The 25,631-nt window shown below is 39.2% G+C and overlaps 1 long non-coding RNA gene across 2 annotated transcripts in view; it reads left to right on the plus strand.

Moving 5' to 3' along the window:
• LOC109250487 (uncharacterized) overlaps positions 1 to 25,631 on the plus strand; it is a 347,132-nt gene that overhangs the window by 143,314 nt on the left and 178,187 nt on the right. Inside the window, exon 3 of one of the 2 annotated variants that reach the window (XR_008418373.1) lies at positions 8,383 to 8,475. The exons of the other annotated variant lie outside the window; for it this stretch is intronic. This is a non-coding gene — a long non-coding RNA (uncharacterized LOC109250487). Of the gene's footprint in view, positions 1 to 8,382; positions 8,476 to 25,631 lie in introns of those variants that run through there. 2 annotated transcript variants of the gene reach the window in all.

Below are 25,631 nucleotides of genomic sequence, written 5' to 3' on the forward strand. Positions count from 1 at the left end.
AACGGGAAGCCTGTATCTCTCACTGCCCTTCGCCCATTTTGCCCAACCCCCCAACGCCTGCCCCTCTGCAACCATTATTTTGATCTCTGTATTTATGGGTCTGATTCTGCTTTTTGTTTGTTTATTCCTTTGTTGACGAAATGCATTTTTTAAAGCTTATTTCTTTCCAGAGACAGAGACAGTGTTAGTGGGGGAGGGGCAGAGAGCGGAAGAGCGAGAATCCCAAGCAGGCTCCACACTGTCAGCGTAGAGCCCGATATGGGGCTCAAACCCACGAAGCCATGAGATCATGACCTCAGCTGAAACCAAGCGTCTGAGGCTCAACTGACTGGGCCACCCAGACCACCCACAAACACGTATTTTTAAAACGACTCTTTAACACTGCATTTATTTACTTTCCCACGAATTTATGCAAACTTCTATTTTGCATAATTATCTCTTAAAATATATCTGTTGACATTAGCCAGAGCACTTTGAAAAATGCGCTAGTATGTAATACAGCAATACTTAAGAAGTGGAAATAAAATAAATAGAGATCACCCATAAGGAAATCGGCACTTAAAATTCTAAGTACACCATCTTTTAAAATGCGTCTTAATTATATCAATACCTTATGTCAGGATAACATTTCAAAGTTTAAAAAAAGTTTCCACTTGCACTACTCTTTGATTTCCACACTCACCCCAAGTAGCTATTTATACTGGTTTACTGATAAGAAAATGGAGATTTTGAGAGGTTATCAAGCCTATCTATCACTGCTCGTAAACGGCGGAATTGAACTAAAAGTCAGTCTTCCTCTTCCTGAAATCATTGGACTGAGCATCATGATTAACTTATTAAAGATATATGTATGGGGGCATATTCTATGCCACTTTTCCATATTTTAAGTAGAAATTTTCTTTCGCTTAACCGATTTTTTATTATCACTGATTTTCATGCTGTGTTTCATTAATATGGCAAAAATAAATGGCAACAGTCGTACATTATCTGGGTGTATTCTTGCTGCCATGTTTTGGCCGGCTATCTCCTCTGCTATGTTTTCAGCATTGCAAATTTTAAAAGGTATCTACATGTACTAAATGAGTAGATATTTAAATCAGGGTAACTGTAAGGAGTTAGTTCTCTGCAGGGATCTGAGAATGCAGGGTGCACACTTGAAGAACCAACAGGGAAGAAACCTTCTGTCTTTCCCACTGTTCCATAAAGCGAAACATGCATCAGAGTTGGGGGCTGTTCATCCGGTCTGGATTAAAAACACAAGGACCCAAACAAGTAGAAAGGGATGAGGTTGGGAATGGAGTGTTCCAGAAATTGTAGGTGTCGTGACGTTTTCTATTTGCACAAACCGAGGCAGTGTGGCTCCACTTTGTGAGATCGGGCAGGTCACATCTCCCTTCTGGTCTGTACCCACTGCATCTGCAAGATAAGGATATATGGCCTCTCTAGGGAATACCTAGGGCTCTAGGGTGTTTTTAGTGTAGGTGCCCTGGTACAGCCTCATCTTCTGATTAAACATCTTTCCTCTCCCTTTCGTACTTTCCCCGGTCTGGCGAAGTCATACACATCCTTTAACACACGGCCAGAGCTCACATGCAGCCTCTCCTAGAACATTTTCCCGACTGCCCGAGAAATGAATTCCCAAGACCTTCTACATGCAAATGCCCCCACCTGTAGTGTTACGTGATAATGTACTATATTGAGTTTAAGAGGGCCGTCTCTCCTGTCAAATTACATCTCCTGATAACAGGGGTGTGATCACATCCGCGTCCATAGGCCCGATGCGTATTAAATGCTCGTTGCAAACCCGGTTTGGTTTAGAATAGACACTAAATAAATGTCTGTTGAGAAAGTAGTATCCGACCCATCTTTAGTGGAGTGCCGTCCCTGAGAATACGGTCAGTATATGCTAAGGGATTGACCTTGGGCTGAATGGAGAGGCCTGCAAGACACGTGATAATGTACATTCTCTTCTAATTCCCTTTCAAAAGGAACGGGCGGAAGAAAGCTATGGAGAGGTGTTCCCTTAACATTAAAAGCCAAGTGTGCAGGAGGAGCGGAAGGTGGACTGTTTCGTGTGCAAAGCAGTTAGTACCTTCTTCCAGTAAGATCCCCCCCTCAGGCTTTAAGAAGTGAAAAGTTCATGCACTCAACTCCCATTGGATACAGTAGACACTGTGCATAAAAGTTCCTATGCTTTATGTAACAAGACACAACCTCAAAGTATATTGGCTAAAAATAACTGAATTTTAAAAATGGATTCTTCCCGCTTTCCCTTTATTGATTAGAGAAATGTTTTCACCGCTGAGTCGGATCCATTATTATTTCACACTGAAAACTCTCGCATCATTTCTACCATTTGGCCATATAGAAATCCCAATGGGCACACCATTTTAACTAGCCCTCAGGAAGACCTGAAAGTCATACTATCTGAAATATCGATGCATAGGTATAAGTTTCTCCTGTCCAAATAAAGGAAACTTGGACCACAATAAAAGAAGAATGTAGGCTTTGGGTAATTCATTGAGAAGATGCTTACTTCCCGGCTTCTTAATAGAACACATTTTCTTTCCCTTTGTTTATAAATCTTTCAGCACCTTGTGAATCTTAATTGCCTGATGTTATAATTCAGAGGCGGACATATAATAGTAGGCTTTGTGACAGGTGAGTGCGCACACCGAAATGGAGAAAAAGGAAGGCAGAGCACTGAGAGAATGAATTTTGAAACCCACCGATAGCAGCTGTCTTGAAAACACGCCTATACATTCGTGCCCAGCTCACAGCCCTGTCCCGCACTTCCCGGTTAACCTCTCCGTCGAGCCTGAAGTGTAGACCAGTTGTGTTCATACACGGCATAAATATTTGCTCAAGAAATAAAGAAAGGGCCTGCTACTTCACTGCTTTGATTTATGTAGAGGTTGAACCCACTAAAACGTGGATCGGGTTGATGGAGAACCTGAGGTGCGAATCTGATTTAGGTTTCCACATCAAAAAGAACATTAGCTCATTCAAGTCACGAGCAACTTTGCCCATCTGCCCTAGGTTATAATTTAGACAGGTGATTGGCTCCAGTCACCCCTTTTCTATTTGTGGGTGCTTATATGGGAGAAAGCCAGTAGGCAGGGGCTGGTGAGGGCAAGGAAGCCTAGCTGAGTCTGGAGTCTGCTGGCTAGGTGCACAATTAGCTCTAGTCACAGCGATTGGTTTAGGGGTACCGATGGCTTAGAGTGGTCTACTCTATGTGCATGGCAGGACTTGTGATATGGCTTACCTCAGACCTTCAAATGAACTCAGAGGTGACGAATTTCAGGGAAATAAGACCCAGATTAGAACTGAATGAGTTCTAAGGTTGGTGCCTTGCAACCCCCACCATGCAGCCAGAAGTTGCTAAACCAAAAGACATCTCATACCTTGAAAATTTAGTCACTGGCACAGTTTCCTCAGGGGTCCAAAATAATTCACAGGTTGTTTTCTTGAAGCGCTTTCAACAAACGCGTATCATAGGGAATGGTTTAAAACACACTTCAAAGCACTTAATGTGCCAAAAAACTTTTACTGTTAGGGAAGGGAAGTGAATGCACATAGCCCAGGGTATAAAGAAATAGGACAATTAAAAAAGAAAGATCTCGCTATCTATTTTGATAGATTTCGCTTGGAAAAAATTCCCCAACCATGGGAAAGTGACCAAAGATAATTATGATATTTTAAAAAGAAGAAAGCCAAGAAGGATCCCATTGTATATATAAACCACAATTTTTTATCCATTCATCTGTCGATGGACATTTGGGCTCTATCCATAATTTGGCTATTGTTGAAAGCGCTGCTATAAACATTGGGGTACAAGTGCCCCTCTGCATCAGCACTCCCGTATCCCTTGGGTGAATTCCTAGCAGTGCTACTGCTGGGTCATAGGGTAGATCTATTTTTAATTTTTGGAGGAACCTCCACACTGTTTTCCAGAGCGGCTGCACCAGTTTGCATTCCCACTATCTGTGCAAGAGGGTTCCCATTTCTTCACATCCTTGCCAACATCTGTTGTTTCCTGGCTTGTTAATTTAGCCACTCTGACCGGTGTGAGGTGGGCCTGGAGGGAATTATGCCAAGGGAAATAAGTCAGAGGAAGAAAGATATCATATGTTTTCACTCATATGTGGATCTTGAGAAACTTAACAGAAGACCATGGGCGAAGGGAAGGGGAAAAAAAATAGTTACAAACAGAGAGGGAGGGAGGCAAACCATAAGAGACTCTTAAATCCAGAGACCAAACTGAGGGATGGTGGGGGGGGGCGGTGCTGGGGAGACAGGGAAAATGGCTGATGGGCATTGAGGAGGGCACTTGCTGGGATGAGCACTGGGTGTTGTATGGAAGCAATGAATCACGGGAATCTACCCCCAAAACCAAGAGCACACTGTATACACTGTAGGTTAGCTAACTTGACAATAAATGTTATTGCAAAAATAAAATAAAGAAAAGAAAAGAGAAAGTAAAAACAAAAAGAAGAAAGCACAACATGGGAGATCGTTTGCTTTAACTTCTCAATTAGAGACAGTCTCAATTGTGGAAGATCAGACATGGAGTCAACTTGAAAACCAAAGTTTTAACTAAGCAAAGCTCATATACAGTTCTGTGTGGAGAGCATCTTATTAAACTACTCCTCTGGTTATTAACAGACATAAGCTATTGTTACTGCACTGCCCCTCTTATATTCTCTTTCTGAAAGAGGTAGTATGTGATAGAAGGGGGAATACGAGATGAGGAATCCTGGCTCTACAAATTATAGCCACTGTGACCTTGGTTAACCCATCTAATTGCTCTGCATCTGTGTTCTCGTCTATAAAGTGGGAATAATGTTAGTACTCCTTAAATCTATTTTTCAGTCCAGTATAATAATACATATAAAATTGCTTGTTATTTTTATTATTATTTTGAAATATTACATACTTATTACATGATATCAATAAATGGGGAACACTATAGTGATAAAACAGAAAATCTTCTGGAGCACGTGGGTGGCTCAGTCGGTTAAGCTTCCAACTTCAGCTCAGGTCACGATCTCACAGTTTATGGGTTCAAGCCCTGCGTCGGGCTCTGTGCTGACAGCTCAGAGCCTGGAGCCTGCTTTGGATTCTGTGTCTCCCCCCCTCTCTGCCCCTCTCTCTCAAAAATAAACATTAAAAAAACCCCAGAAAATCTTCTATATGCATGCCACCTTGAGATAATTGCTATTGATATTAATGCATTTCTTTTAATGTATTTTTTTAAATATAATTTGAGATCACCCTAAATATAAAATTGTCTATTCCTTACTTTGATTTAATGTGCTATGACAATAATTTCCTTATTGGGACTTTAGAAATATTTTTTAACATAATTTTAATGGCTACAAATTTATGGTGTTAATTTCTTTGTTTAAATAATATTTGGTTTTTTGGTCCTTTTTATATATATATATATATATATATATATATATATATATATGCATATGCATATGTATGTATATTTTATTTTTCCATATAATGATTCAGTGAAAGTCTTTATATAAGTCTTTTATTGGATTTTAGTTTATTTCTCTAGGTCAATTCCCAGAAGTGGAATTATTGGGCCAAGGACTATGAATATTTTTAAAATGATCATGCACACTGCCAAATCGTCCAACAGAAAGCTTAAACCCCTTGATTCATCCACCAGGTCATTATGAGGGTACCTGTCTTACAGCGACTTTGCTGAAATTGTGCCCTTCAAATTTTCATTGAAAATTTTTCATTAAAAATTCTTGTATTTTTGCATATCTTTGATTATTTTGCAAGTATTTGATCATTCCTAAAATGAAACATTTTGAAAAGGTCTCTGGAACAGCAGATTGTTACGTAAACATTACTCTTTTTTGAAGCCATTTGTCATCCCTAGTCTGCTGTCACCTCCGGGCTCAGAGGTGCCTGCCCAAGCCCTGAGCCTTGTCTGTAGTTAAACTATAACCTTGCCACACCAGGAGGCACACTGCAGAACTGATTCCTCAAGCCTTGAAATAAGCGTCAGGCTTACTTGCCTTGGATATCTGACTTGATTACTGATCTAGGAGAATGTATTCGCTCACTCTACCACACTTCACTTATAGACCTCTCTAAGGATACTCACCACCCTAAAGGGGCATCCTACAAATATTATGAAGCCGCTATTATTGGGGCCAATTAAATTCTGTGAAGATATTAGAGATGTTACTTGTTCAATTGTGTAGTGGCTAAGGGCAAAATGAGATTAGTATAAGGGAGCTCATTTCATATTCTTATTTCCCATGGGAAATCATATCAAGTTTAATTTTGCTTACATGAATTATTTGAATGATGATATTGAAAACATAATTTTCAGATGTGTAGATCCTATTAGTGGTAGAAAATCAAGACAAGCAGCAAATTAAGATTTACAGTGTGAACTAGACTGGGCTGGTATGAAATTCAGGCAAACGTTGCATTCGGCCAAATCCATCACCTCATGGAAAATATCAATCCAACCAGCTTTTTGACTAAACCAACAAGTGAGTGGACCGAGCTGGCCGAACTGATAATATCTGGTTTGTTAGGCCTTAGTGTAAATAAAGCAGTTAGTAGGGTACGGTTCAATTCCTGGTCCTTGTCTGGCTCTCACTTAGATATTGCTTTTATGCTGATCCCCAGTCACTATCCTTATCCTTCCCCCAAGCCACCTTATCGTTTTTTCTCCTGGACTGACATTGAGAGGAGCTCGCGGATGGCGGCTAACTAACGTTGCTTAAACTCAGTTTTTTGCCTTTTCCCCCTAGCATAAATTTCCCACGTCTCTGCCCTATCCCGCGAAAACGTAGACATGATTTTACCTTTTTCCTCTAGCAAGGTACCACTGTTCAGATTAATTCCTACTGATTCTAGCAAAGACTATAAAGCAATTTTATTGCTCAAATGGAAGTGAATTCCAATTAATATACCGATTTTTATTTTTATAAGACTGTAGGTACCTATTTAACCCTAAGCACCAGCAGCGAACCAATGCTGAAGCCATCCAAGAAAGCCTGGTGATTAACCTTGGGTGATTTTCAAACAATGCCCCTCTGGACACATTCATGAAAGGAACAGAGCATTCCCCATGAGTGCACTGCTCTCACAATCTCTTTTCCCTTTGGACAATCGGTTACTTCCCTTCAGAGAAGATCGCATTAACTTCCTCACAGAATGAGGTGCGAGAACTGATGAGGCTGAATGTAGGCCTCCTCCCAAGGAGCTGGACTGTTAACAGCGGAAGCTTAAATCAAGGTAACATATGTCAGGTTCCATAATGGGAGAAACTTGGCACTTAAGCCACCACTCTTCCCTCCCACATCCATAGCAGTCATCCCTGATCGATCATAAGACTCTTTCCTGCTGAGGCAGGAAGCACCCTCCTCAGAATCGTTCTCAACACAGTGACTCAGGCAGTGACTGTTAACTAATCAGAATTGGGGTTTAAAATGAAACTGATTTGCTGCCTGTGGTTTTAACGGAACATTTTTAGACTCAGGAAGTCCAGCCGATAAAGGTGTTTGGAATCACATCCATTCCCCCTGAACTCGTACCACGTGGATAATGGCTCCTATTCCATTTTTGTAATACATAAATGTCCCAGAAGAATTCCTCTATTGAGGTGTCTCAACTGCACAACGAGGTGCTCTTGGCATCAGCTAGACACGGGTTTACGTTTCAGCGCGGTAACTTCACGTACGACCCCGGTAAACCTACTGAACTCTGCTGACCCTCAGCTTCCTTGCAGGTAAAGTGAGAACAGGAATGTCTATCTGATAGGACTGGCCAGAAGATTAAATGAGATATTGTGGGTCATGATCTCTCTCACTGTTTGGTCATAGCCAGTACTAAATTTATGTGCCTTCTATTCCTAAAGCCTCCTCAAAGAGAAGACTAAACTTCGCTGCATTTAGCCCTATTGTGAAAAGGGAAAAATTACAAGCGATTCACACCAGGGGAAAAACCTTATAACTCATTTAATCTCTGAATCAGAGTCCCAGAGCTGCAAGGAACTAATCAGTGGCTTTGATCGGAGTGGCCAGGGGCCCGCGTCGGCCGTGTGCACACCCGTTGTTTGCTCACTTTCTTTGCCCCAGTTTTCTTTGGATCTCACTTCTTAAGTGGTACCACATTACAGGGAAGACCTTCCTTGCTCACACTTTCAACGTTACATGGAATTATTCTAAACTTAGATTTCCCCCAGATCTTTCATCTGTCTAGCTTTGCAGTCTACGTGAGAGAAGTTTCTTCCCTAGCATTTTATGTCAGACATAAATTATAAAGCGGCCAAAAATGACCTAGTATCCTTGGGGCATTGATGTTTTGCAGTTTTTATCACTATTCTACTTTGAATAGGTTCTGCTTGGAAGACACTGAGCATCTTCAAAATCTTCTGATTTTATAACCATTCTTGCCTCCCTGACAAGATGACTCACCAGGACCATGATGTAAGTCACATGTGGTTTTCCGGTATTTTCCTGTTTCTTAACAATCTTTTATATTTGCATAGTATTTTATAACCCAGAAAGTACTATCCTCTACTGTTCTTTTTGAGACAGTAATTCTGTCAGGTACCTAGGGCAAGTACCTGTGAGGTACCTAGGGCAAGTACCTGTGAGGTGCCTAGGGCAAGTACCTGTGAGGTACCTAGGGCAAGTACCTGTGAGGTACCTAGGGCAAGTACCTGTGAGGTACTAGGGCAAGTACCTGTGAGGTACTAGGGCAAGTACCTGTGAGGTGCCTAGGGCAAGTACCTGTGAGGTACTTTGAGACAGCAATTCTGTGAGGTACCTAGGGCAAGTATGGTCACCTTTTGGCATATAAAAGAAACTAAGCTCAAGGGAGGTTAAATATTGTGCTTCAAGTCAAAATGCTAATACCCAGTAGAGCTCAGAGTAGAAACAAATTCTATATGAAAGTTCAAACTGTTGGCACATCCCAGCGCATAAAACACAGCAAGGGGACAATTTTAGTCAACGATAACAGTAGATATTGTTCCATTTCCAGGTCAGAGGGACATCAAAATCTCCCCAAACTCTATTTTTTCATTCTTTTTTTAAACTTTTTTTCAATGCTTATTTATTTTGGAGAGAGAGTGCGAGTGAGCGCGAGCGGGGGAGGAGCAGAGAGAGAGGCAGACACAGAATCTGAAGCAGGCTCCGGGCTCTGTGCTGACAGCTCAGTAATTACAGCCCAGACAACGCAGGGCTTGAACTCACAAACCACGAGATGATGACCTGAGCCGAAGTCAGATGCTTAACTGACTGAGCCACCCAGGCGCCCCTCTGTTTTTTTTTTTTTATCCTGAGCAGTGTGTTCTTTTTTACTTTCACCCCCCAGTTAAATGCATTCTGCCTTGGATTCCAAAGAAGTCTTTAACTGAAGCAGGATCGAGTGCATTCTCTAGTACACATTCAGAAAGAAACACTCCAAATTCCTGTCAGCAGAGAATCTCTGGGAATGAAACAAACAAACAAACAAACACCAAAACAAACAAAAACAAAAACCAAAAAAAAAAAAAAACCCTGCTATATTGTACATTGCTGAAATAAATAAAGTGCTTAACCATCAACTGATTAATGACATTATCCTCTTTAGTTCAAGGCTATGGATTGGGATCTTAGACATATAACAAATTCCCACAAATTACTATGAGGTTTTGTATGCCTTATCAAAGTTCCGTGAATAATGATTCATTATCAAGCTATGAGCTCACAATACATGAAGGGCTTTGAAAGTGCACGTCTTCAAAAGCTGGAACTAAAGGGATAAAAAATGTTAGACGACATACCATGAAATATGAGAGTGGGACAAGGCCAAGATGAGTGATTGCATTTCAGTATTTCAAATTTTTTTTTAACGTTTATTTATTTTTGAGACAGGGAGAGATAGAGCATGAACGGGGGAGGGTCAGAGAGAGGGAGACACAGAATCTGAAACAGGCTCCAGGCTCAGAGCGGTCAGCACAGAGCCTGACGCGGGGCTTGAACTCACGAACCGCGAGATCATGACCTGAGCCAAAGTCGGACGCTTAACCGACTGAGCCACCCAGGTGCCCCTGCATTTCAGTATTTCTATGGCCTGTGTATTTTGAGGAGGCAGAAAAATAGAATACGTTTAGACTTCCATAATGTAAACAAAGATATTAAAAGGTAACAGTAAAACAAAACAAAACCAAACCACTGCCACAACTGCATCAGAACAGCTAGATGTCATTACTACAGATTTAGAAATAGAATGGCTAACTTCAAAAGCAGTACTGAGGAAGAGGCAGAAGTAAAGAAAGTCTGATAAATTCAGGAGGGATCTGTAAAGAAAGAAGGAAAAAGAAAAAGAAAACTTAATAACTAGGTAAATCAAAAAGGCAGAAATTAGTTTTATCAGTAATCACATAAATGTAAAAGTTTTGATCCATCGATTTCATGACAGATTTGGGGAAAATGCATTTATATTCTTCTTAAAAGAGATACACTGAAATCAAAATCATACATGCAAATTTTAAAAAAGATAGAGGAAAATATATTCCAAGCAATGCATAACCAATGAAAGGTAGTACAACATCATTAATTTCAAAGAAATTACATTTTTACATCCAAGACATTATGGATACACATGGACACTGCCAAAAATATGGCACCCGTAAACTAGTATATACCTGGTAACAGAGCCTTGGATTATATAAACTAATATTAGGACCATTAGGACTTCTGGTTTCAACTCTGACATTTCTTTTTTTAATGTTTATTTTTGAGAGAGAGAGAGCGAGATAGAGAACTCGTGGGGGAGGGGCAGAGAGAGAGAGGAAGACACAGAATGCGAAGCAGGCTCCAGGCTCTGAGCTGTCAGCGCAGAGCCTGATGTGGGGCTTGAACTCACAAACTTCGAGACCATGACCTGAGCCAAAGTCAGATGCCCAACCGACTGAGCCACCCAGGTGTCCCAATATTTATGTCTTTTTGAGAGAGAGACAAAGAGAGACAAGAGAGAGGGAGACACAGAATCCGAAGCAGGCTCCAGGCTCTGAGCTGTCAGCACAGAGCCCGATGTGGGGCTTGAGCTCACGAACCACAAGATCATGATCTGAGTCAAAGTCAGACACCCAACCTACTGAGCCACCGAGGCGCCCCTCAGCTCTGACATTTCAAGAGCTTGGAAGTTTTCAATCCAGTTCTTAGAACAGGACAAAGGCTGAGCAAAATGAAGATGAATAACATTGTCCGATCCATCAGAGAACTGAAGTCATAGGACAAATCACCACACCGAAATCTAGAGAGACAGGGAAATATGAGGGATTCGTATACAAAGCTGAGATGAATTTATCTGGATCAGAAGACACTGTAAGTACAAACTGATAGGAACAATTACGTGGTGATATCGATGAATTGCTGGAGAATTTGTGTGGACTATAATGCAAGAAATAAACTCCTAAGGTCCAACATTACTGCCATTTTCATGGGCTTTCACTGCTAGTTCTTAGGGGAAACTGAAAGACAACAGAAGGGAGCAAATAATGTCATTAGAGATAATAAAAGTTCTGGTACCTGAAACACAGCCCAAATCCTTGCCAAGTTAACATAAAACTTCATAGGAAAGGCATATTTACCTCAGTTCCTATTACTTGGTCCATCCTGTCTGGCTTTCAACAAAAAACTCATAAGGCAAGCTAAAAGCCAAGACAAAATACAGGTTAAGGACACATAGCAGGCATCAGAATCAGATTTAGATATGGCACACGTGTAAGGAACTTTAAAATAAGTATGATTAATATGTTAAGGAAGGGCTCTTATTAAAAAAAGAAGAATTAATGTATAAGAACAGATGGGCAATTTAAGCAGAGAGGTAGAAACTCTGAAAGTAAGCAAAATCAAAGAATGCTTTTGATGGCCTTGTTCGTGACCAAGAAGAGAATTAATGAGCTTGAAGATCTCGGTCACTTGAAACTCTCAAAACTGAAATACAAAGTAAAACAAACAAACAAACAAACAAACAATGAAAATAGCAAAATATCCAGGATCTGTGGTCATCATTTCAAAACGCGTAAAATATGTGTAATTGGAATACCAGAAGGAGAAGGAAGAGAGAAAAGAACAGAAAAATTATTTCAAGTAATAATGGCCAAGAACTTTGGGAAGTTGATGAGATGCCAACCCACAGATTCAGGAAGCTCAGAGAACACCAAGCAGAATAAATATCAAATAATCTACCTGGGCATATGTTATTTAAACTGCAGGAAATCTAAGGGAAAGAAAAATCCTTAAAAATTCTAAAAAGAAGTATAAGTGATATTTGTGCACATCAAGTCGCCACTGATGTGAAATGATAATGTGATTAGTCTAAATGCACATATTAAGAAGGCAACAAATAGAAATTAATTATTACACACACAGAAAATATTATTCCAACTATATCAATAATCACTTTAAATGTGAATGGTCTAAATACAGGCATTAAAAAACAGTGATTGTTAAAAGCGGATTGAAAAAACATTACCTTAACTATGTTACCTACAAGAAACCCATTTTAAATACAACAGCAAATATAGATTATAAGGTGTGAATAGTGATATACCATGCTCTCACTAATCCAAAGAAAGCTGAAATCAGTATATTAATTTCAGATAAAGCAGATTTCAAAACAAGGAAAATTATCAGGGATAATGAGAGGCACCACATAATGATAAAGGGGTCCATTATCCAAAAAAATCCTTAGTGTGTATACATCTAACAAAGAACAATAAAAAAATGTGAGGCAAAAACTGGTAGGTAATTGATAGATCAGACAGGCAGAAAATCAGTAAGGATGCAATTTACCTGAACATCACGATCAATCAACAGTCTCTAATTGAAATGTACAGAGTACCCCATGCAACAACAGCAGAATGCATTCTCAAGTCCACATAAACACTCACTAAAACCATATTCTGGGCCACAAAAGACAGCTTAATAAATAAAAGACAAAAAACCAGACTGATAGAAATCATGCTCTCAGACGAGTATTGAATTAAGCTAGAAATCAATAATAGAACTATAGCTGAAAAAATTACAAAATAGTTGGAGATTGAAATAACACAAGGGTCAAAGGAGCATTTTCAAGAGAAGTTTAAGAATATTTTAAGCCAAGTAAAGGGCATCTTATCAAAATTTACAGGATATGTGAATACAGGGAAATTTACAGCGTTAAATGAATGTATTACAGAAGACAAAAAATCTAAAATCCATAATCTAAATTTCCATCTTAGGAAACTAAAGAAAGAAAAGGAATTAAAATGTAAAGCAGGTAGAATAAAACAAATGATAAAAATGAGGTCAGCGGGGCGCCTGGGTGGCTCAGTTGGTTAAGCGGCTGACTCTTGATTTCAGCTCAGGTCATGATCTCATGGATCCTGAGATCGAGCCCTGCATCAGGCTCTGTGCCCACAGTGTTGGAGTCTACTTGGGATTGTCTCTCTCTCTCCCTCTCTTTGCCCCTCCCCTGCAAAAGAGAGAAAAAAGGATTCTCTCTCTCCCTCTCTCTCTTTCTGCCCCTCCTCCACACTCTCTGTCTCTTAAAATAAATAAACTTTAAAAAAAAAAAAAAAGAAAATACCAGCAAACCAAATCCAACAATGCGTTAAAAAAATCATTCATCACGGTCGAGTGGGATTTATTTCTGGGTTGCAAGGGTGGCTCAATATTCACAAATAAATCAACATGATATATCACATCAATAAGAGACAGAAAAAGAACCATATGATCATTTCACTAGATGCAGAAAAAGCATTTGACAAAGTACAACATCATTTCTGATTAAAACCCTCAACAAAGTAGGTTTAGAGGGAGCATACCTCAACTTAATAAAGGCCATATATGAAAAACCCACAGCTAACATCATTTTTTCCTGGGGAAAAACTGTGAGCCTTTCTCCTAAGGTCAGGAACAAGAAAACAATGTCTACTCTCACCACTTCTATTTAACATAATACTGAAAGTCCTAACCTCAGCAATCAGACAACAGAAAGAAATAAAAGGTACTCAAACTGGCAAGGAAGAAGTAAAACTTTCACTATTTGCAGATGACATGATACTCTATATAGAAAACCCGAAAGACTCCACCAAAAAAACGACTAGATATGATAAAGGAATTCAGTAATATCACAGGATACAAAATCAGTGTACAGAAATCTGTTGCATTTCTATACAACAATAATGAAGCAGCAGAAAGAGAAATTAAGAAAACAATCCCATTTACAATTGCACCAAAAACAATAGATACCTAGGAATAAACCTAACCAAAGAGGCGAAAGATCTGGATTCTGAAAACTATAAAAAACTGATGAAAGAAACTGAAGATGACACAAAGAAATGGAAACCCATTCCACGCTCATGGATTGGAATAACAAATATTGTTAAAATGGCTAACAGAGAAAGACAGATACCATATGTTTTCACTCTTATGTGGATCCCGAGAAACTTAACAGAAGACCATGGGGAAGGGGAAGGAGGAAAAAAAAAGTTCCAGAGAGGGAAGGAGGCAAACCATAAGAGACTCTTAAAAACTGAGAATAAACTGAGGGGTGATGGGGGGTGGGAGGGAGGGGAAAGTGGGTGACGGGCATTGAGGAGGGCACCTGTTGGGATGAGCACTGGGTGCTGTATGGAAACCAATCTGACAATAAATTTCATATTAAATAAATAAATAAAATAAAAGGCCTATATGACCCAAAACAATGTACACATTTAATGCAATCACTATCAAAGTACTAATAGCATTTTTCACAGAAGTAGAACAAACAATCCTAAAATTTGTATTGCACCACAAAAGACCCCAAATAGCCAAAGCAATCTTGAAAAAGGAAAGCAAAGTTGGGGGCATCACAATTCTGGACTTTGAGTTATATTACAAAGCTGTACTGATCAAAATGGTATGGTACTGGCACAAAAATAAACCCATAGATCAGTAGAATAGAATAGAAAACCCAGAAGTGAACCCACAATTAAATGGCCAATTAATCTTTCACAAAGCAGGAAAGAACATCCAGTGGGAAAAAGATGGTCTGTACAACAAGTGGTATTGGGAAAACTGGACAGCAACATGGAAAAGAATGAAACTGGACCATTTTCTTACACCATACACAAAAATAAATTCAAAATGGATCAATGACCTACGTGTGAGACGGGAAACCATTAAAATCCTAGAGGAGAACACAGGCAGTAACCTTTTTGACATTGGCTGTAGCAACTTTTTTCTATATAGGTCTCCCGAGGCAAGGGAAACAAAAGCAGAAATAAAGTATTGGGACTACATGAAAAAAAAAAAAAAAGCTTCTGCACAGCAAAGGAAACAATCAACAAACCTAAAAACAACCTATGGAGAAAATATTTGCAAATGACCTAGCTGATAAAGGGCTAGTATCCAAAATCTATAAAGAACTTATAAAATTCAACACCCGAAAAGCAAATAATCCAACCAAAAAATGGGCAGAAGACATTTTTCCAAAGAAGAGGAATAGATGGCCACCAGCCACACGAGGGGATGCTCATCATCATTTATCATCGGGGAAAATGCAAATCACAACTACGATATGGCATCAACTCACGCGTGTCGGAATGGCTAAAATCAACAACACAAGAAACAAGAGGTGTTGGCAAGGATGTAGAGAAAAGGGAACCATCGTGTACTGTTGGCGGGAATGCTAACCGGTGCGGCCACCGTGGAAAAGAGCATGGGGGTTCCTCCCAAAGTTACAAATAGAACTACCCGACGGTCCAGCAATCATCCTACTGGGTATTTACCCAAAGAATACACAAATACTAACTCAAAGGGTTACATGCACCGCTGTGTTTATAGCAGCATGATTTCCAATAGCCAAATTAGGCAAACGGCCCAAGCGTCCATTGGCCGATGAATGGATAAAGACGAGGTGGTATATATTCACAATTTGCAACAACATGATGGAGCTAGAGAGTATAATGTCAGAGAAAGACAAATACCATATGATTTCACTCATATGTGGGACTTAAGGAACAAAACAAATGGGAATGGGGAAAAAGAGAGAGAGAGAGAGAGGCAAACCAAGAAACAGACTCTTAGCTATGGACAACAAACTGATGGTTACTAGAGGGGAGGTGGGTGAGGGGATGGGTGAAAGGGTGATGGGGATTGAGGGGTGCACTTGTCATGATGAGCGCTGGATGATTAAGATAAAAACTTTAAAAAAATGAGGTATGCCTGTATAAATCGAGTATCTAGTAGAGGCTTTTGTCTATAGTAGCACTTAATAGATGTTGGATAAAGTAAAAATACAAAATTCTCATTGGACAATTATAATAGCATGGTGTGGCATACATGTCCAACAATAGGCAAAAGGGGAAATATGGTACATTCTTACAGTGGGAGACTACATAGAATTAAATATGGATGAACAATACCTAACAACACAGATTTCATAAATATCTAGAGGGAGAAAATCAAGTATACAACATGAAAAACTAAAGCATTCATGTAACTTTTATAAAATATATAATATACAGCTCTATACATAGGAAAAACTGTGATTGGGAAGATACACACAGAATTTATGGTAGTGACAGGAATGTATCTAAAGACTTGTTCTGTAATGTTCCATAATTTTTATAAATAGAATATTTGAAGTAATACAAATCTAAAGTAAAAATAGGTTTTGTGTTCTTAATATTTCAGAGTACATGGCATTTATGAACTAAGAATAACCAACCATAAGGGGAAAATGTGAAATTAGGAACAATTTCACAGAAATGAAAATTCACAATTGTCAAATAAAAATATACCACGAGAGAAGCACAAACCAGATTGACGCATAGTCACATCACTGAGGTAGAATACAAATTGGTTATATTTTACCAGAACCCTGAAGAAAAGAATGGAGACATTAAAAAATAAATAAATACAATAAAATAAAAAGAGAGGACACATTGTGGAAATCCAAATTATACAGGATCTGAATCCCAGAAGGAAGAACAAATATAAAAATTATTAATGAAATTAACAATCAAAAAATAGCGAAGAAAATATTCTTGAGGTGAAAAAGACATAATTATGATAAGTAAGAGTGTGCACCATCCAATGGCAAATAATGAAACATAACCAAGATTCAGATTTGTTTTTGAAAAACCCTTGAATTTCAAAGTTTTTCTTTGTCCCTGTAAGTAATTTAGTAGAAGCAGCAAGTCGATGGTAAATGATCAAATTCAGTTGTTGGTTGTTTTTTTTTTTTTCTTTTCTGTATTTTTTTAAACACTTAGAGGAACTAGTTCTACAGAAGGTTGGGAGAAAAAATTTTGTGAATGAGACATTATATACATAGTCAAGGTGGCCCTTATGGGAACTTAGCAACAACAATGCTTTCTCATATATCCAAGGGTGCAGAAAGAATGCCACCTACGTAATTCCCAGAAGTATACTCCTCCTCTCAGATTGCTAGATCTTGAAGATTTGCTCCAGTTTCCTCTGGAAATACTCAAAGCAAAGAACTCAAGATGACGTGTTTATAGAAGATTTACTATGAGCACTGAAGCCAGTTAAAATATTGACTTCAGTCTAAATAATTTAAGTTTGGTAATAAAACCTAAAGCTATGTTAAAAATACCTTCTTGAAGGAAGATAGATTTTATTGGATACTTCTGTGACAATAAGTAATAATCTCAGTGTGAAATTTCATAGGGAATAGAGAGAAATTGCCAAGGAATAAATCCCTCATCAGCTGGGATATGATAGACATGGTCTCATTGTTAAAATAATTATACTTAAGTTCAAACATCTATTTCAATGTCAATGGTAACCTCTTGAATGAAAACAGGGTGTATGTATACCTTTCAAATAAACTGAGAAAGGCATTTCATTTAATACCACAGGAAAACGTGTCAGTGACAAACAAGCCATAAAAGAACACAAAATATCAAACAGGATGACAGAAGGAGCGTCACGGTTTTATTACTTCCAAGGAAAAAAAATTAAAAATAGTTTCATTTCAGAGTGCAAGACAACTCAAGAAGCCTAGATCCCTGTATGAGCACACGGAAGATAAACACTCAATCAGGATCATTTGCGTTGGATTTTGCAGGAGTAAGTACCTGACACTTGTCACCATTGTAGGAACCTAGCCTACCAATCCAACAATTAATATCTTGGAGTGCTGTTATAACAAAGCCCTAAATTACGCGTTTGGGTGCCAGGAAGCAAGGTAACAGATAAAGGAGGTTAGAAAAGATGATGATGTATGGTATGCGGTGTAAATCTTTTAATTAAATCGTTACTTTCCGTAAGTTGGAGTTACAATCAGATGGATACTTAGCCAGCAATCCTAGAGAAAAAGGTTGAAAAACTTTGTAGCGTGTGCTGCTGGGCATGGCCTGCAAAATTTTGGCAAGATAACGTACCGAAGAGATGAACTCAGCGTACAGTTAGTTTGCAAGTGGACAAGAAAGGGAATTGGGGACGACAAAGATGTTGAAGGGTTAAGATTTCAGTAATACTCAGTTGAATAAAGTGATTCAGGACAATGATGAGACTAAAGGAATGGTTCCCCGCCTATTTTTACAGATAGCCTTAAGATAGCTACTATTTTCATTTTTTAAAGGTTATTTATTTTCAGAGAGAAAGACAGAAGGCTGGGGAGGGACAGAGAGACAGGGAGAGAATCCCAAGCAGGCTCTGCACTGTCAAAGCGGAGCCTGACGCAGGGCTCCAGCTCGGGAATCGTGATATCATGACCTGAGCCAAAATGAAGAGTCAGCTGCTTAACTCATTGAGCCACCCAGGCGCTGAAAGATATACTATTTTTTTTTTTAATTTTTTAATGGTTATTTATTTTTGAGAGACAGAGAGAGGCAGAGCATGAGCGGGAGGAGGAATAGTGAGAGAGGAAGACACAGAATCCGAAGCAGGCTCCAGGCTCTGAGCTGTCAGCACAGAGCCCGATGCGGGGCTTGAACCCACGAACCGCGAGATCATGACCTGGGCTGAAGTCGGACACTTAACCGACTGAGCCACCCAGGGGCCCCTGAAAGTTATACTATTAATCAGAGAGAGTGTGTGTGTATGTTGTGTGTGTGTGTGTGTGTGTGTGTGTGTGTGTGTGTGTGTGTGTGTAAGGAAGCAAAATAAATCAGAATTGAGAATTACGAGTAGGAAATGCTTGTGTGTATGGTTACTGGTACATGGAACTGATTTGAAGCAAATAGATCAACATCCTTCAAAGTCTCCCATAATTTGCAAGTTAGAAGAACTTGCAGTCTCATCTTCCAGTATCTGTAGCAAGTTAAGACAGCTGTGGAGCCACAGGACACGTTCCCATGTATTCCAGATGTGCTCAAGGAAGATCACGTAAAGAACTTCCTAGAAGGCGGAGCGCGGGCTCAGCGATAATCAACAAGGATTCCCTCTTAGTGAGAAGAATTGGGCCTTAATTGAGAGACTTCTTACCTCACAGGGTAGGGGGCCGTCATAATGCCTGCTTTTCAGGATTTCATCCTTGCCATGTACTAGTGACTGATGGGTACATATATTCCTTTATGCCTTTAAAAAAATTTTTTTTTCTTTTTAATGAACGGAAAAGCCCTTCCTTCCTTTGCTTGCTCACTTCTTTCTTTTTTTCCTCCAATATCCTTTTGCTTGCCCCACTATTATATTTTGGATATGTGTGGTGGTGGTGGCCAGATAACTTGCCCTCTTGAGTTCATAGGTCACCAAACTGAAAACGATCCTATCTAGTTCTAAGGGAGAGTACTGGGCATAGCCTGGAGATTCTGAAATTTGAGCTAGATTCATTACATGGATGGGACGTTGGTTTGTCTTCATTAGGGGGTAGATGAACATTTTTAATTTTATGGGAAGGAGAGTGAAATGGATATTTGGCAACAAGAAGGGCAGAAATAATACTATCCGCCTGGCAACACAGGACAACTACGTTTCTCAGCTCCTTCCCTTGCATCTAAATGAGACCTTGTGAAGAGTCGTTCTGGTCAAGGGAATGTGTTAGAAATGAGGTATATTGTTAAGAAAACAGATTTTCGAGGGGTGCCTGGGTGGCTCAGTCAGTTGGGCAGCCGACTTCGGCTCAGGTCATGATCTCAGGCTCACGGGCTCAAGCCCCACGTTGGGCTCTGTGCTGACAGCTCAGAACCTGGAGCCTGTTCGGATTCGGTGTCTCCCTCTCTCACCACCCTCCTCTGTTCATGCTCTGTCTCTCTCTTTCTTGAAAATAAATAAACATAAAAAAACAGATTTTTGAGTTTGCAAAAAACAGCCTATATAGACTGATATAATGAGAAGCACATAAAACAGATTTCATAGAAAGGATAAAAATAAATATCTGGGCAAAGATATAATGGAAATCACAACATAATGAAAATGGATATCTTAATATTATTGAGAGAGAAAATCGAAGGCAAACCTAAAAGCATTCAACGGGAATAAGATGCTTCTTTTACATTTAAAAGTCATGCAGAACAATGAAGGCATGCCAATACTAATTATTTATATACTGGATGTTATATATATATAACATCCTCTATAACATCAAAATATAAAACGATAGTTTTTATGTATATTAAAAACCAATATAATACAATCAGTGCCCGGAGTGTGTTACACAACTTGCTATGTCTTTGATCAGTCAAATTGATAAATACAAACAGTATGGATGGAGTGAGTGTAAATCATACAGTTAAAGGGAAGTTCTGTATATATCATCTATCCATTTGGCCATCTAATTGTAAAATTTTTTTCTGGTATACAAATACCAGTTTAATGAACTGTTGCTTATGCCACACGGAAACTGCATAAATTCTAAAATTCAGAAAGAGGAAAGGCTAAAATTTTGGACCTTAATGGATTTCGCCGTAAAATTTTTTACAAAACCCTTTCTTAGGTCAAACAGGAAATCATAACTTCAGTTATAGATGATTCTAAAAGAAGATACAGGGAGACAATTAAGGGCCGAGCCTTTAGAAAGTGCCTAAAGTGGTGTTCACTAAAACATAGCTGGCCAAGCCATAAATACTCACAGTGTTCAGTAAAATGTAATTAGTGTCAATTGATTTCATTATTACAGAACATTGTTCAAACGAGCTCCATGGTCTAAGCATTAAAAGCAGTAATAAAAAACAAGTACCAAATGTTGCAGGAAGAATGAATTAATAAACATAAAATAGACAATTAATGAATTTGAAAACATAAAAGCATAGAATAGATGAAAATACCAATCAATTTATGCTATTATAGAACACAAAAGATGAGTCGCAAAATTCTCCTCCTGAAACCAATACTACACTGTATGTTAACTAACTTGAATCTAATAAAAAAGAACACAAAGCAATATAAGCTACTTTTCAATTCATTTTAGAAAAACGGTGTTTTTTTGGTTTTAATCTTATTTATGCACACAAAAATACATGCACTGCATAAAATACAACCAATTCAAACACAGAGATGTACTTAAAGAACGAGTAGGATTTCTTTCACGGAGGTATATATTTTTTTATTCATGAAACTTCTGTTCGTCACATCAAGCAGACAAGAATCAAAACCATATGAACATCTTCATAGATTCTTAAAAAGGCATATGTAAAAGGGGTTTAGTATCTAGCTCCCATGTAATAGCATAGCTAACCACAAATAAATATTCTTAGATTAAAATGATAAAATACGTATACCTACAACTTACATATGGAGTAAATGTCGTAACTTAAATGCTGTAATATAAAAGCATTCTTATTAAACACTGGAGTGTTGTATGGTGACAGATGGTAGCTATACTTGTGGGGAGCAGAGCATAATGTACAGATTTGTCAAATCACGATGTTGTACACCTGAAACCAATGTAATGTATCAACCATGCTTCGATTTAAAAAAAAACAAAAAAACTGGAGAAAGACAAAAGTAATTCCTATCATCTCTGAAACTTTGTTTTGGAAGTTCTAGCCATTACAAGAAAAAATGATATTTCTTGAAAGATATAAAAATAATCTACTCAAATAATACACGGTTCAACCTGGAAAACTCAGGAAAAATGAGGCTTATTTGAAAGTACGAGATAGTTCAATAAGCAACTTATATGAATTCACTGAACTTCTATATATTTATCTGTCACAAGGGAAGATCATGCCCACTGCTAGGGGTTACTGTGAAAAGCAGATAAATGTAGATCAAGTTCCTGGCACACAGTAGGTGCTTAAGAAATGGTAGTTCCCTTTCCCTTCACTTGGCCTTACCGCTCCAGTTGAGGAAATGGCACATAGATGCTAGCATGTAAATAATAAAACATAGCAGTCAGCGTAGAGAAAGGGCCATGTGAATGGCATACGTAATTGGCACAGCAAGAGTTCAGAGAAGATCTCCAAGGACTGGGGTCAGGAGAAACTTCTTAAAGGAAAGAAAAGCTTAGAATAGAAAAGGAGTCAGGAGGACCTTCCAAATGTACCCCATTTATGGGCTGAACATGGTGAGGATACAAACAACGAAGTTTATTACTGCATTTTTTTTTTCTGTAAGGTTTATTTATTTTGAGAGAGAGAGAGAGAGAGAGAGAGAGCAAGAGCACTTGTGCAGGTGAGAGCAGGGGAGAGACAGAGAGGTGAAAGAGAATCCCAAGCAGGCTCCATGCTGTCAGCATAGAGCCCAAGGCAGGACTCGATCTCACCAAGTTTGAGATCATGCCCTGAGCCGAAATCAAGAGACTGACACTTAGCTAGAGCCACCCAGGTGCCCCGATTACTGCATTTTTTCAGATAAACTCTGTAAGATCTTTCTTCACTGCCCTCTTAATATCATGGAGGATTCTATATTTTTCCAGCTATGTTTGTTTACTTAGAAGTCTCATTTAATGCTGTTTAAATGTCCAGTATATTCGGAATAAAAACTGCATCATCACTCATTCCATTGCAATTGTTACTTTCCTCCTCCCCATCCCCCCATTTGTGCTGATGAAACTGGCCCTCCTATCAAGAGTATTCTAGCCTCTTCCGCCAAGATGATTCTAGCCATGTACTACTTACAGTGTCCCCTTGGCCCATTGGATACAGAAACCCTTTCTTAATTGGGTGAAAGTGAAGTTGGCTTTCAGGGGAGCTCTTTCTGCTCAAGGTCTCAGCAGCAGGCCTTTAGACTTCGTCAGGCAAGAATCAGGCACCAGTCTCTGTGTTCCCCCAAATCCCAGGGGACATGAGTCAAGTTGCCACAAAAATTTTAATACCACTTTGGCCATATGACAGCATTCGGAGTCTGCTGGGTCTTTTCACGTGGCTGGGGATAGATTATGGCAAAGGGTACCGAAATGTTACAGTACGCCCTACTTCACATACAACCATCTTCCAAGAAACAATTGTTTCATCATAGGGACAATTTACTTTGAATGTCTTGACTTCTCCTGTATACCGTGGAGGTGGGCGATCGTATAAAAATTCAAGAGCAGTTTTATCCAACTTTCAAATGTTCTACACGGGTGTGCCCAACAACTCTTTTTGCAACTTACGGATACTTGATCGCCACTATCTTCAGTTTTGGAAATCAGGAGATTATAGGTGAAGTCCCACTTAACATTCTGCTAAACAAGCAAGAGGGATGGCATCAGTAGCAGCTTAGAAGTGTGACGCTGATTTCTTCGAAGAACAATGGCTAGATTAATTTGGTTGAAGCAAAGGATATTAGCAATGGGGTAGAGTAAGAATGTGACAGGGGAACTTACAAGAAGAATGCAGACGACTTTTAAAGAAACCTAGTACATGTATTTTATCCTGTAGGTGAAGTTGTGAACCAAGAAAGTGACATACGTAAGGCACTCCTTTTGATGAAGGTTAATCTGAAATCTAGATGAGGTTCTGCGGGAGTGTAATTGTCTATATCTCATGGAACCTATTTATATTATTATGATCTAACCATATGTACCAATTTCAGCCGATTTCCTGCCATGTCAGAACAATTATGTATCTACACACAAAAAAATGAGGGTGTAGTCATTGGGCTTTCTCCACTTGTAAAGGTCATTATCACTCGCCAATTCATAGAACCATGGGATGTTTAAACTGAGCCCTTACAGGCATCAGCTAGGTGAATCCTCACCGTATCTAGTTGAGGAAACTGACATACAGAGACGGTAGGTCAATGAACTTAACACTACACAGCTCACCAGAGGCAGAAGCCGGAATAAATGCCAGACCCACTAGTCTTGCATCTCAGTGTTCTCTGACGAAACAGATTGATCCAAGAGACTGTCAAATAATCGGGGGTTTTGTTTTCGTTTTTGTTCTGAGTACCAGGACTTCTGAGTAAATGGTTTATTTTAACTTACAGACCTCATAAAATCATGTAACACATAGATGGAGCAGGCTTGGAGTAAGGTGGAGAATACAAGTTGTATTTTGGACATCTGCAGTGTGATGGACTTCCAAACTGTGATACGAGCTTCAGGAGGGTATCTGCATTACCACTTTGTGTATTTGAAGTTTCTAACACAGCGCTCAGCATATAGTAGGCACTCAACAATTAGCATTTATTATTATTATTATTATTACTGCCATGGTACTATTTAATAATATAATAATTACTATTATTATTGCCCAAGGCCAAGAAGACAGGGAAAGTGCCTGCACTGGTGCTTAAAAATTTGAGGAAATGAACCAGAATGAATCAGTAGTAAGGCATGGCTGATTTATCTCTCTGGACCATGAACCATCTCTGAAGTTCTCAGTGGAGTATGACTTCATATTTCAAAAACTGATGCAACAGAAATTTAAAAAAAGATTATGAAAGAATACTGTCGACAGTTGTATGCCAACAGATGGGATAACTCAGAAAAAATGTAAAAATTTCTATATAAACACACAACCTGGTAAGAGGGAATCATGAAGAAATAGAAACTATGAACAGAAAAATAGCTAGTAAGGCATTTGCCTGGATAGCCAAGACTCTACTGCTGTATCCAAGAGTGCTTATAGAATCAACTGCTCCCACTTTAAATTTTTTTAATGCTTACTTATTTCTGAGAGAGAGAGGTAGAGCATGAGCAGGGGAGGGGCAGAGAGAGAGGGAGACACAGAATCTGAAGCAGGCTCCAGGCTCCAAGCTGTCCACACAGAGCCTGATGCAGGGCTCAAACTCACAGACTGTGACATCATGACCTGAGTCGAAGCTGGATGCTTCACCGACTGAGCCACCCAGGCACCCCTCAACTGCTCCCACTTTAGAACTTCCATTCTTTCCCAAATGTACGAGATTGATCTAAGTAGCAGGAGACCAACCGATTGCAAATGGTCAGCTATGTTCAATTCATCTCTTGATAGCGTTTTACATTTAGAACATGTAGTGAAGAGCAGGGGACTTTTGGCTTTTAAATATGTTTTCACATTCTTTCTTGAAATCTGTGAGCTTCACATCCTGTCTGTTCCACTCATGCAGTCACTGGTTAAAGACCAACCAAGGCCCTCAGCGTTCACCTGGGTCATTCTTGGTGCAGATGGTAGGTAGGGGCACTGGTGAGAGTTTGACTGGTTTGTGAGGAGATCGGGAGACGAAAGCTAACTCTCAGGCTTAGGTGGTGAATTTAAAAGTGCCTGAGCCCTGTCAGTGACCACAAATCAAAGGAACAGTGGTTGA

This window comes from Panthera pardus, unplaced genomic scaffold (assembly GCF_024362965.1).
Source record: "Panthera pardus isolate Hobbes unplaced genomic scaffold, ASM2436296v1 HiC_scaffold_27, whole genome shotgun sequence".
Classification (NCBI taxonomy): Eukaryota; Metazoa; Chordata; class Mammalia; order Carnivora; family Felidae; genus Panthera; species Panthera pardus.